Raw genomic sequence first — 14,690 nt, forward strand, 5'->3', positions numbered from 1 at the left:
GTGGAAAACTTTTTAGGAATGAAGGCAAAAGAAGCCCATTGAAAGGTTTGTTTTTGTAGTAGAACCCTTCCATTCCTCTCTCCCCACTTCTGAAGTAACTTGCAATATTTATTTAAGAAAACACTAGAGGACTTCCCTGCAGTGGTGCAGTGATTAAGAATCCGCCTGCCAACGCAGAGGACACAGGTTCAAGCCCTGGTCCAGGAAGATCCCACATGCTGCGTAGCAACTAAGCCCATGTGCCACAACTACTGAGCCTGCGTGCTACAACTACTGAAGCCCACACGCCTAGAGCCCGTGCCCCGCAATGAGAGAAGCCACCACAATGAAAAGACTCCGCACCACAACGAAGAGTAGCACCCGCTCACTGCAACTAGAGAAAGCCTGCGCACAGCAATGAAGATCCAACACCAAAAATAAATAAATAAAATAAATGTAAAAAAAGAAAGAAAAGAAAACACTAGAGATCAGAATCCTCTATTTACTTGTCTTGCTCAATTGCTCTGAGTAGCTATCTTTCTGGGCCAAGCGTTCTTTTTTTTCCCCTAAAGGCTCAGTCCCGGAAATTGGACTGTTTTCCTGAAATAGTTGGAAATATGCATATCAGGAAATATGGTCAAGAGAACAGGAGGCTCCCATGTTCAACGCAGAGGACAGCTGCAAAGTAACATTCCGTGCTTTGCAGTTCAACAATAACACATTTACTGTGTACTCAGCACTGTGTTAGATATAAGTGTAAGCACCAGGGACTATCAAATAGTGGCTTTTGTCAAGTTGGACCTCTTGGCCTTCATTTCAGCTCTCAGAAGTTAACATAAGTACTATTTCTAAACTGATAGCTTGCATTCTTTCTTTATGCTTTCTGCCAGAAACATACCTTAAAAATCCTATCACTGGCAGATGCTACTGTAGTGGACTTGCTTTTTAAGTTCATTTTCAGAGTGTTTGTTACTATTCCACAGAAAGACAGCCAATCTTCATATATTGATCTTGTATCTTACAACCTTGCTGAACTCATTAGCTCTAATAGTTTGTGTGTGTGCATGCATGCGTGCATGTGTGTGGTTTCCTTAGGATTTTCTGTATTCAAGATAATACAATCTGCAAGTACAGGTAGTTTTATTTCTTCCTTTCATACTGTATGTCATTTATTTCTTTTTCTTACCTAATTGTCCTGGATAGAACATTCAGTACAATGCTGAAGAGAAGTGTCATGAGTGGACATCCCTTAAGGAAAATGTGACATGTGTATCACATATTATCCAACCTCAAAAGAAAATCCTGCCATTGAGGACAATATGGATGAACCTAGAGGTCATTATGTTAAGTGAAATAAGCCAGGCAGAGAAAGACAAATACTGCATGTTATCACTTAATATATGGAATCTACAAAAAAGTCAAACTCAGAAGCAGAGAGTAGAAGAGTGGTTGCCAGGAGCTGCAGGGAGGAGGACATAGGGACAGGTAGGTAAAAGGGTACAAACTTTCAGTTACACGATGAATACGGTTTGAGGGTCTAATGTATAGAACGGTGACTATAGTTGATAATGATAATTCTGCACTGCATTACTGAAATTTGCCAAAAGATGAGATCTTAAGCATTCTCATACACACAAGAAATGTAAATATGTCAGGTGATAGATGTATTAATTGTGGGAATCCTTACACAATGTATATGTATATCAAATCATCACATTGCACACTTGAAATATATTGATTTTTGTTTGTCAATAATACTTCAATAAAGCTGGGGAAAAAAGAGTAGGTATCCTGTCTTGTTCCTAATCTTAGGGGAAGAGTGAACATTCAGTCTTTCATCATTAAGTATGATCTCAGCTGTGGGTTTTCCATAAATACTCTATCAGGTTGAATGAGTTTCCTTCTATTCGTAGTTTGCCATGAGTTTTTTTGGTCTGGTTCTTTGTTTACTTAAATTAGAAATGAACATTATATTTTGTCAAATGCTTTCTTGTTTTTAACATCTATTGAGATGATCATATGATTTCTTGTTCTTTTTCTTTTTTAATTTACTAATATGATAATTTGCAGTGAATCATTTCCAAATGTTAAACCAACATTACATTCTAAATCCTCGTTAGTTGTGACGTAGTATCATTTTTACATATTGTTGGTCTACATTTATCAAAATTTTGTTTAGAATTTTTGTCCCTATATTTATGAGAAATATTGGTCTATAGTTTTCTTTTATTTAAATTACTTTGTCTAGTTTTGATATTAGCATACTAAAAAAAGACAGACAATAACAAGTATTGGTGAGGATTTGGAGAACTTAGAGCCCTCATAAATCACTGATTAGAATGTAAAATGGTGCAGCTGCTTTAGAAAATAGTCTGGTAGGTCCTGAAAGCACTAAATATAGAGTTACCATAAGATGCAGCAATTCCATGCTTAGGTATATACTCAAGATAATTGAAAACATATATTTACATGAAAACTTGTTCATGAATGTTAACAGCAGCTTTATACGTAACAGCCAAAATATGGAAACAACTCAAAAATCCATCAACTGATGAATGGATAAACAAAATGTGGTATATTCATATAGCCAGATATTATTCACCTACAAATAAGAATAAAGCACTAATAGATGCTACAACATTAAGACCTTGTGTTAAGTGAACAAAGTCAGACACAAAGGCCACATATTGTATAATTTCATTATATTAAATGTCCTGAATAGGCAAATCCGTACACTCAGAAAGTAAATTACAGAATGCTTATGAGGGGCTGGGTGGAGGAAGAATGGGGGTGACTGCTAGTCGGTATGGGGTTTCTTTTTGAGTGATGAGAATGCTCTAGAATTAGACAGTAGTGGCAGCTGCACAGTCTTAAGAATATGCTAACACCCACTGAATTGTTTGCTTGGAAAGTAAATTTTATGGTATATGAATTATATCTCAATTTTAAAAGTCGTGTGTATACACACACACACACACATTGATTTTACCACATGTATCACAATTATTTTCAAAAAGCATGGGATTTAAAAATGGAAGTAACACTGCCTTACAGCTCATGCTAACATCCTATTTTAGCAAATGAAAACTTGAGGCCTAGAGAAATGAAGTGACTTGACAAAATCACACAGCGAGTTACATAGAAATTTTTTTTTAAATTACCTGTGGTCCCTGACTGCTTCCAGAATATGTGTGAAAATTCTCCAATGTTGAAAGTATTAGACAAAAACAAAGGAAAACTAAAAACATATTAACTCCAAAACGCCTACTTCCTTGACGACCCCCTTGTTGCCAAAATATTTTTTTTCAAGTCAGTTTGCTTTTTTCTTAAGTTGTAACAAATGCCCTTTGTGGTAGATTTTAGTATTAAGAACATTAACAAATCTATCATCTCGCTCAGAAAGTGACTCACATTGAAAAATTCTAAGTGGATACAATCAATGTTATTCTCCCTTATCTTACAGATGAGAAAATAAACAATAAGCTTCAGACATTTGTTTCCATAAAAAGATTAGTCTGAAAGAGAATGTGTCAGATCTGCACTCTGTAAGGTGCTAATTTTTCATATCAGACAGAGACAGAAGCTCTTAAAAGGACTTAGGGATTCTTTTTCCAAGCTCCCTCCCTCCTTCTCTCCCTTTTTTCCCCTCCCTCCCTCCTTTCTTCCTCTTCTGCTATCAGACTTTTCTAAAGTAGTCATCTCTACTTGGCATAAATACAATGAGAATGTACTCAGCATTTAAACAATATGAAAACTGCAGCCTTGTTTTGAAAAAATAATCAACCCTTAAAAAAGAAGAATTACCAAAAATCAGTACTGGGAAGAACCCTAAGCTAGTGAAGTTAGTGCACACAAGGACACGAATTTTAAAATCTGGAATGGAGGAAGTATATATGGCATCCATGGAAGGACATGACAAATCTCTGAATTACTAGACTTTGCTCACTCTCAGGATTAGCCTGTAGCTTCTGAGACCTAAACTTGGGGAATCCTGGTGCCAGGAGAGAGACCTCAAGATATTTATACTTTGTATCTGGGCCCATATCAGGACTCTTAGGACTCTTCTACCTAGTGTATGTTCAAGACAGTTTCTAAAAAAGTATTCTATTTACATTCCCATAGAGTTACATAGATTAACCTGGCTTTACTTTTTTGCATCAGGTGCTTAAAAAAATCAGGGCTAAAGTAACTTAATCTCAAATTGACAGGGATGATTGTTTTCATGATTATAATGGTATATTCCATCTTAGTCTCAGAAATTCAGCTTTTTTCTCCTTTTAACTCTGCTACAATTGAGACAAATTCATTATTTTATTTCTCTCTGGACATTATGAAGCTGCATGCAAATCAAGGAATTAGAGTCCTGCCCTAATGTGATATACACTGGCTTGTTCTGAAGAGAAATTGGCCCTTAAAAGCATGTTGGTCACAAATATGCATGACCCATGCAGTCACTCAAATTAGTAGACCGAACTGAATGAATTGTATGGTTATGACAGTTTCAGATTGTAGTTTGAGAATTCTCACTGAATTTGACTTACCACAATTTATCTAATAGGGAGAATAAATATTTGTGTTTAAATTCTATAAATAAACAGGAAAAAATCAATAGAAAAATAGTGAAGGTTTTTTTTTTTTTAAATATGGTATATCTTGTCTATAATCATTAAGAAGAATTATAGAAACTTATTTCCAAAACACTTCATGCTGATTCACAACAAGGCAGGGTGCCTTCTTATTTGTTTGTTGTCTCTACAGTACAGACACAGTTTTGTAAACACAAGACTTTTTGTGAGTTAGCTCTTAATATACCCAACTGTCACATTCTGACACTATTATGCATTTAAATACACAGCCAAATATATCTGGAAATTACCAGAACGTATATTTGTAAATAACTTTGTAAATATTACTTCCCAAAATGAAATAATTTATGCTTAAACATTTTTGAAGAATACAAAGCAGATTCTATTTCTTGTAAATGTAATTTCCAGTATGCTAGCAGGCTAGATTTAGATGTTTAACCAAAACAGTAAAAACAATAAAAGCAAACACAAACCAAAACCACAAGTGCATATTTCCAAGAAATTCACCATTCTTTACTGAATTCACACAAATTAACTCGTAGCTTAGAAGTCATAATGTGATATAAAAATAATATAGCATAAACATGTCTCTTTTTAATCCTTAAATCTGTCCTATTGTTATCACTTCCTTTGGATGGTATGTTCATCCTTTTCCATGTCTTCATAATTCCAATCTGTGCTGGTTATTTACAACTGCAGAACTCACAACAATCCTGCCACAAGCAGCCTTCCCACATATCCCTTCACCTACCCCATCCACATACTTAAGAATTTTTATGAGTTCACATTTGTCTTCAAGTTTTGTGCCAAATTCCAACTTTCGTCCCAAAGTTTCATTCTGACCCTAAGACCTAGTGTAGTCTTAGTGTGTTTATCTATGTCTTTCCCACCTATTCATTCCTCAAAATTGCTTTCATTGGTAATTGCTTTTTAAAAAAACATTTTAAAATGTTTACCCTTGATTCTGGCTTGTCATCTAGTTCACAGCTTCTAAAACTAACATGTATACAAATTTCTGGGATCTATTGTTAAAATGTAGATTCTTTCTCAGTACGTGTGGATTGAACATTAAGATTCTGCATTTCTAACAAAATCTCAAGTGACGTTGATGTTTCTGATTCCTGGACAAAACTTTAAGGAATAAACAGTAAAAAAACACTACAAAAAAGTTATACATAAGATGGATTCATCATTCGTTTTATGTAACTCTTCTATACTGCTCAAGGGTGTAGCTGTTGATCTAATCCATGTGGTTATTGGTTGAGAAGAATGTTATACATAAACACATAACTACAGGGAATATATAAGTTCTAGACAGGTAAATTAAAAAGAAAGAATATAATATGATCAATTTGGATTCACCTATACCATTTGGAGAAAAGCTACATAATATACTTAGTCAGACCACACATTCTGGCCAATAAATTCCGGCACTGAGGATGGTGTCTACTTGAAAATAAATGGCCCAGAATGGTGATCCATACTCTGAGCATTTGTGGTACTAAATCAGGGTCAATGAATGGGGATTTTATTAATTCTTTTCCTAGGAAGAAAAAGATCATTGTACATATGAAGAGACAAACATATTTTCCATGGAACAGGGTTTATTCTTATATATACCATCTGTTACATTTGAGAATCTACAAAATTTTCTATTAGTTATTAATTATAGCTGAAGACAATTTCTAGAGTAGGCTTGACGGTTAAAAAAATAGAAAGTAAATTTAAAAATTAAAGGCAATGTAAGAAATCTTAAGCATTTGGAGAACAAGCTGGATTTGCCCTTAAAGTACCTTTTTTAACATATGAAGTGATTCTGAAAATACTACTGACTATTTCCTAAGTTAACAAAATATTCTCATCTTCATTTACATTGAGAGCTCCACATACTTACATAAAATAATAAATGGAATATAAATGTATCCTAAACCTCTGTTCTCTTCCACAATTAGAATGTTCCTGTAGTTAATATTAGCAAAAGGCCCATCTCTCTTCAGCTTACAATTCCCTCTATCACTGTTTTTCACACCTGCCTTCCAACTAAAATTCTGATTATCTTCCTGAATCTCCCCTGAGATCACTGTTTCTTTCTTCATAGTTGCTAGGTGAGCTCTATGCAAGTGCTTTAAAACACCAGAGCAATCCAATGATGGAGAATCTTCTCCTAATGTGCACCATGGAAATTTAAATTTAAATCTCCACACATCACAGCTTCTAAATTTGTTAAGTCTTCTCTGTATCCAGAAAACCAAGAGAGTCTGCCTACTTTTATTTCCCAAAGCAACCATGTTCAAGACCCTGGGATACACACCACAAGCTTCACAACGTTTACCGGCTCTCACTGCCTTATGTATTCTTTCTTGTGCCAGTGGTGACTTAACCATTAGTTTTGCCTCAGAAATTGTATTTCTGCTACAGATGTTGTCTTCAGTTTTTTCAAGTTTTCATAAATGTTGATTATAAAAACAATTTAAGCCTCATCGAGAAATCAAGTGTACCAGTTAGTATATTAGTCTTTTGCTCCCATATAATCTCAATTTTCCAAACCACAGGTGAAGCCTTCCTAAGGTTTTGTTCATTATCAGTCAACCAGAAAGTACTGAATATGTTCTGTATACTCAGCACTATAGAAGAAGGCATGAGAGGGAGGCAAAACATAGCCAAGATTATCAGATATGCACAAAGATGGCTTAATCCTGTTATCTGGAATTACAGAATGTCTCACTAAGATAGGTTATATAAATAATTATTTTACAACGATATTTTTCTCAAGGAAAATAAATTCTATTCCCTTCACATTAAGGGTAAATGAGTGAAGCCCTAATCGTACGCTAAATTGACTACAGCATATGCTGCAAGTGCAGAAATCTTTTGTTGTACATACATCTGACTAGGAATTGCCACACTAATCTGTCAATTTTTACTTCATCACAGCACCTGCTGGGATGCTATTGCCCATTAAGACTGTTCTGATATTAAAGAAAGCAATGGCTCACACGCGGCCTATCTAAAGGAGAGCAACTATATTCTTTCCTTTGTACCTTCCTTCTTTCCTTCTCTCCTGCCTGCATAACTGCCTTCCTTCCTCCTCTCTTTCTTTCCTTCTTTATTCCTTTATTTTCTCTTTCTCCTTCCTTTTCTTTCTTTTCTCTTTGTTTCTTTCATTTCCTGAAAACATCTTACAGTGGTGAAATGGAAAAATATACCATAATTCCTCCAATGCATCTTTTTTATAAAGTATTTGTCCCTAACTATCTTTCCTCCAACAGCTTTATTTATAATTTTCCCTAATTGATGAATTTATCTTACAAGTGTAGAGGGTTGAACTATGTGCTTACAAATATGTGACACAGGAAATTCTTCAGTGATCATTATTAATGGAGATACTGCCAGTCTACATAAATGGGGGATACACAGGCACTCACATGCACGTTTAAAAAGGCAAGATATGGGGATTTCTTTCTCATAATTATATAAAGTAGCAGAGATACTAACTAAGGGCCTTACTTTTTAAGCAGACACCTCTAGCTTGTTAATGAAGAATTATGTCTTTCCAAGGAAAGTTTATGTTTGAATAAATGGCTCTCTTCTTTTTATTAAATAGCTTTGAAAATAAGGGCCTCTTTCTATTCACCATACACAATGCCTTGCAAACAGTCAACAAAAAAGATTTGTTTAATAAATTATGGTATCCCTGTACCCAGCATCATCCCAGTTTAATTAGAGCTCAAATAACACCAGACTAAATATATGCCATTGCTTTTCTCTTGATAAAAAAAAAAAAAAATAGAGCAATACACTAATCAGAATCTCACTTTCTGCCTACTATGCAAAAGAATGGGGAATGAAGATATTAAGATCCTGTTATGGTATTTCATCAGAAATCATTACAAAATCCTTGTCATCTGAACTATTGATACATTTGAAATTGTCCAGTCAGTAGAAAGTTCAGACCACGCAAAGAAAAAACCTTTATCTTATTAATCATCTCAAATTTTCTTCCATTCCAATTCCCATTTTAAAATAAGAGTCAAGACGTAATTTATTTTAAGCAGTGAGAAACGTGTGACCACCTTTAAAATGAATCCACATGTGTCAGATGACCACAAAATCAATATACAATTCCCAGTGATTTTGTTACTATGCTGTAGCATAGAAATCTGCATTCTGGCCATCTGCTCCTTTAAGATGGAGAACACAAAATTTAGTCTGGCTTTTCAGTTAAAAGATAACAGATTTTTTCCTTTCCATCAAATGTGTGCTTTTTAAAAATAAAACCTGATTTACAAATATCTAAATGTATCAAATAATTGTGACAACTTTGTCTCCAAAAGAATTTTGCATTTTGTAAGAGAAGGCACCATGATTTTTTTTTTTTTTAAACCTAGTTAGGTATCATTAATTTTACATGAATTTGATTGACAACTTTTCATTTAGATCCACTTTTCTTTAGAGATTATAATATGGCAGTTACTTATAAATGCTTTATTTCAGGTAGATTTTTACCTTAATGTACATTCTCACATGAAAATATTGTTAATAATCAGGTACTAAATCTGGTCAGATTCCAATTTCCATTAAGACATTTATGAGAACAATCCCACTGATGCTTCTAATAGAGCTTAATATTCTTTCTTAAGAGAGTCAAAGATAGAAAATATGCAACATATTCTGGAGTTTTTGTTGAGCCCAGGTAAATGCATTTGAAGAAAAAAATAATAAACAGAATTTCCAGTTTTAAATTTTATTTTTAAGAGCTGAGTACACAGTTAGATGTACTTCTCATTAAACAACTGAGATAAGAATCCATCGTGAAGTCAGTGAAGGGAGAGAAAAACTCTTTCACATCCTTCCTATTCTCTTAAAAAATTATGAAGCATTTTAATATAACTACAATTTATTATATACACAGACACAGATGCACATATATATGCATGTAAGTGAGTGTGCTGTAATGTGTAAGTGTGCATATGTATGATGTAATGTACATGTTTGATATGTTTCATTTCAGTGAAAGACATTACAGTTTTGGGGACTATAGGAATGGAAAATATTAGTTAATATAGAAAACACAGAAAAATAATGCATTGTCATACAATAGAGTTCGTCATGTTTACTGATCATTTGTACAGGTCTCTGCCTTCAAACTTGGCAGATAAAATTCTTTGAGAGCTTGTTGCACAATAGACACTCAATTATGTTTTTTTTAATAATGATAAATTTCAAACTGATGTGGGTTTTTTTTTGCAGTACGCGGGCCTCTCACTGTTGTGGCCTCTCCCGTTGCGGAGCACAGGCTCCGGACGCGCAGGCTCAGCGGCCATGGCTCACGGGCCCAACCGCTCCGCGGCATATGGGATCCTCCCGAACCGGGGCACGAACCCGGTGTTCCCTGCATCGGCAGGCGGACTCTCAACCACTGCGCCACCAGGGAAGCCCAAAACTGATGTTTTTAATTGACTTATATTATTAAAACTTAAATATTTCAAAAGTGACTTTGAATGAATATCTTATGGCCCAGATTACACTTATTTTTACCTGAAGGTTTAAAAAGTTTTGCTTTCTCTAGGATTTTATGTACTTGTAAAATCTTTTGTGGATTTGTTTGATGCCATGTCAGATCACTGGCTAGATAAAACCTATGGCTTTCAATGCTGACAATAAATTAGCAGATCTTAGTAACTTTTATGCATGAATAACTGCAATAACATAGTCAAAGTAAATAAAAGATTGTACTTTTTAAGAAAAACCTTAAAATTTTATATAAGAATGCAATTTTCTAGTTAAAATGGACCTCAGTATTTATGCTAGTTTTAGGCTTTTTACACAAACATACAAAGTTTTAGTTTTATATATTTATATGGAACTTTTCATATGAGGCCAGTAAAGAACCTACCATCACTTTTCCCTATCATGTTTTCTCTCCCACAGAATTATGATTTTCAATTCTTTAAAGTTACACCTACTAAAAAATGGAGATTTTTAAAATACAAGAGACATGATACATCATCAGCTTTTGTATATTGTTTCTTAATAGCAATGAACAAAAAACTCACCTAATATTTTTAATTTTCTTTAAATTGCCCAGTTATTCTGAACACTTCCTTTCCAGTATTTTTTGAAAATTAAGACTGCACTTCAAAATCATGAAACTCTAAAGCACTTATGCATTTTATTCAAATGGGAGGTAATTACATATATGTATGTGTGTATATATGATTCTTTGCTGTTATGAAATGTCTGGTGCTGGAAATTCTTAACAGAGCTGCCTGTAAGCCAATTAAATCCTCTACATGGCGCCACCTCAGCTTTTCCCCCAATCCCAATAGAGATTTTCTAAAAAAAAACAAAAAACTAATAACATCTACAATGAACAGCATTCCTGTAGCCTGTAGGTCTAGCCTGCTACTTTAGTTTTCCCCTGACAATAATGGAGGGCCTTATTAGTTTGTTTCCCCTGGGCATTTATGAGGCATGATGAGGAAAAGGGTTATATCTTCTCTGGAAAAGAGCACAGTCTTCAAATCTCTTCGGCCATATAAACGTCTTAATGGGCATTACATTAGAAAGGCATCCTGTGGTATTATGTTACTTCTTCCCAATTAGAATCTCTATTTTAATGTGATTGCCAAAAAATTTAGTGCCTGTCATTTGATGAGACTGAGAGTAGGATTTGCTAGACAACAGTTAATAAAACATGTGAGGCAAATGCTGCATGAGTACACTGGCTGCCAGTGGGTAGAAATGAATGGGCAGTAATGGAAATTAATGGATGGGGAAAATCTACTTCAGTTTCCTTGGAAAATGTACTGTAACTGTGATGCATTAATAAATCAAACTTATTTCTATTGTTTAAAAAGTGAATAATATATTTTGATTTAACAGGATAACACCTCCTCCTAAACTGCATAACCATATTAGCTATTGCTCTTTTGGATATATTTAAACTATATGTTTTGCTTTGGTAAATCATCTTTTATGATGCTTGGCACTAAATCAAAACAAGCTGTCAACAACTAAGAAAAAAAGTTATTACAACGTCATCTTCCAATTTATTGCTTTAAATAATAAAAACTGTTTTAAATAAATCAGTTCCTTTCAACATATATTTTTTAAAATTTCTCCTCCATTTTAATCCCACATTAGGTTCTGACCTTTTGTTGATGCTAATTCAGATACATGACTTAAATTTCTGATAATCAAAGGGAGACATAAGACACTTGAACTTAAAAGACAATATAGGTTTATATGGACTCAATATTTGACAAATATATTTAGTTAGCACAAATACATTCAAAATTATTTCAAATCTTTAATGTGCTTCCTCTAACATTTTCTTTTGGAGAAAATCTAGTTAAATCTATCATCTCACCTGAATACTACAATTACTTTTAGCTACTTAAATTAAATCCATCCCCCACACAGTGCAGGTAAACTCCCAACATAATATTTATTTAAAAATTTGGTGCCAGCCAAGTTTAATTTTAAAGGAAGATGTCTGCTGATGATATTCTGGAAAACTGGAATAGGTCCACTAATCATGAAGAGTCCAAAATGCAGAAAAGGAAATGTGCATGTATAGAGCTATTATGATGTCAAACAAATTATTGACCCTCAACTAAGTGCAAAATGACAAGAGAGTGTAAAGGGCTGGAATGGAGATACCTTCTTCTCCTCCTAGTACTGCAATTAAAGGGGTTGATGTTGGATAAGTCATTTCACCCCCTGGGCTTTTTCCTCTTTAGCAAAAGGAGATAACTTGCATCATTTCTAAGGTCTTTTCTAGCTCTAGAAATTTGATGAGTCCATATTATTGCGGTTGGTTTTTCTACTCATTTATCTCACAGTAGGCTAAAATTATGGAGTGAAAAAATCGAAGGCTAAACTTAGCATGGCGATAATAGCAATGCATGGAGCCCATGAGTAATGATTACACCTCTCAATGAAATCATTAAGGAACTCCCTGGGGGACAACTTCCTACCTAGAAAACTGAGTAGTTCTAAAAGGAGGGATTCGCTTAGAGATTTAAAATAAAAATAAAATAACATTAATACTACTAAGAAACTCTTCTGAATAAGTGAACAAGGAGTTCTAGAAAGAATGATGGCAAAGTTTATCAAAAAGTTTGTCCCTACCCATTCTCTTTCACCGTTTCTCTGCATAAGGCTTCTGTGCATATTCTTTTCATTCTGTATATGATCCAGTCAAAAGAATGTGATCCACATTTCAAAGTTTCACATAATGCCTGAAACAATTTGTTATAAACTGATATGCTTAGTGAGAAGGCTGAAACCTTTTTACCCATCTTTTCCACTCTTCTCAAACCTCCTATACCCAGTCCACTCACTTATTCGCAGTCATTATTCACTGAGAAAATGGAAGTGACCTATCTGCCTTCTGACCAACAATTCCACAACCCTACCCCCATCCGTACCCCTGCTCTCTACATTCCCTCCTGTTATAGTGGAATTTTTTTTTTTTTTTTTTTTTTGCGGTACGCGGGCCTCTCACTGTTGCGGCCTCTCCCGTTGTGGAGCACAGGCTCCAGATGCGCAGGCTCAGTGGCCATGGCTCACGGGCCCAGCCGCTCCATGGCATGTGGGATCCTCCTGGACCGGGGCACGAACCCGTGTCCCCTGCATCGGCAGGCGGACTCTCAACCACTGTGCCACCAGGGAAGCCCAACACATTCTTTACATTCAACATTTCTTGTTTCTTCAGTAACTAATCGTATATCAAGATTTTATAGTCTCATACTACAAAGCTACAGTAATCAAGACAATATGGTACTGGCACAAAAAGAGAAATATAGATCAATGGAACAGGATAGAAAGCCCAGAGATAAACCCACGCACCTATGGTCAACTAATCTATGACAAAGGAGGCAAGGATATACAATGGAGGAAAGACAGTCTTTTCAATAAGTGGTGCTGGGAAAACTGGACAGCTACATGTAAAAGAATGAAATTAGAACACCCCCTAACACCATACACAAAAATAAATTCAAAATGGGTTCGAGACCTAAATGTAAGACCAGACACTATAAAACTCTTAGAGGAAAACATAGGAAGCACACTCTTTGACATTAATCACAGCAAGATATTTTTTGATCCACCTCCTAGAATAATGGAAATAGAAACAAAAATAAACAAATGGGACCTAATGAAACTCAAAAGCTTTTGCAAAGCAAAGGAAACTACAAACAAGACGAAAAGACAACCCTCAGAATGGAAGAAAATATCTGCAAACGAATCAACGGACAAAGGATTAATCTCCAAAATATATAAACATCTCATGTAGCTCAATATTAAAAAAACAAACAACCCAATCCAGAATTAGGCAGAATACCTAAACAGACATTTCTCCAAAGAAGACATACAGATGGCCAAGAAGCACAAGAAAAGCTGCTCAACATCACTAATTATTAGGGAAATGCAAATCAAAACTACAATGAGGTATCACCTCACACCAGTTTGAATGGGCATCATCAGAAAATCTACAAACAAATGCTGGAGAGGGTGTGGAGAAAAGGGAACCCTCTTGCACTGTTGGTGGGAATGTAAATTGATACAGCCACTATGGGGAACAGTATGGAGGTTCCTTAAGAAACTAAAAATTGAATTACCGTATGACTCAGCAATCCCACAACTGGGCATATACCCAGAAAAAAACCATAATTAAAAGATACATGCACCCCAATGTTCACTGCAGCACTATTTACAATAGCCAGGTCATGGAAGCAACCTAAATGCCCATCGACAGACAAATGGATAAAGAAGATGTGGTACATATATACAATGGAATACTACTCAGCCATAAAAAGGAACGAAATTGGGTCATGTGTAGAGACATGGATAGATCTAGAGATCCATCTGTATGTTCATCTGTCACACATAGTGAAGTAAGTCAGAAAGAGAAAAACAAATATATTAACGCATATATGTGGAATCTAGAAAAATGGTACAGATGAACCGGTTTGCAGGGCAGAAATAGAGACACAGATGTAGAGAACAAATGTATGGACACCAAGGGGGGAAAGTGGCGGAGGGGAGTGGTGGTGGGATGAATTGGTAGATTGGGATTGACATGTATACACTAATATGTATAAAATGGATAACTAATAA

At 35.1% G+C, this 14,690-nt stretch overlaps 1 protein-coding gene across 17 annotated transcripts in view; it reads right to left on the reverse strand.

Annotated features, from left to right (window-relative positions):
• The window catches only part of NRXN1 (neurexin 1), a 1,113,124-nt gene that overhangs the window by 1,049,182 nt on the left and 49,252 nt on the right, over positions 1–14,690 (reverse strand). The gene's annotated exons all lie outside the window — the stretch shown is intronic.

The sequence above is a fragment of the Neophocaena asiaeorientalis genome, unplaced genomic scaffold, assembly GCF_003031525.2.
Source record: "Neophocaena asiaeorientalis asiaeorientalis breed wild unplaced genomic scaffold, Neophocaena_asiaeorientalis_V1.1 scaffold171, whole genome shotgun sequence".
Classification (NCBI taxonomy): domain Eukaryota; kingdom Metazoa; phylum Chordata; class Mammalia; order Artiodactyla; family Phocoenidae; genus Neophocaena; species Neophocaena asiaeorientalis.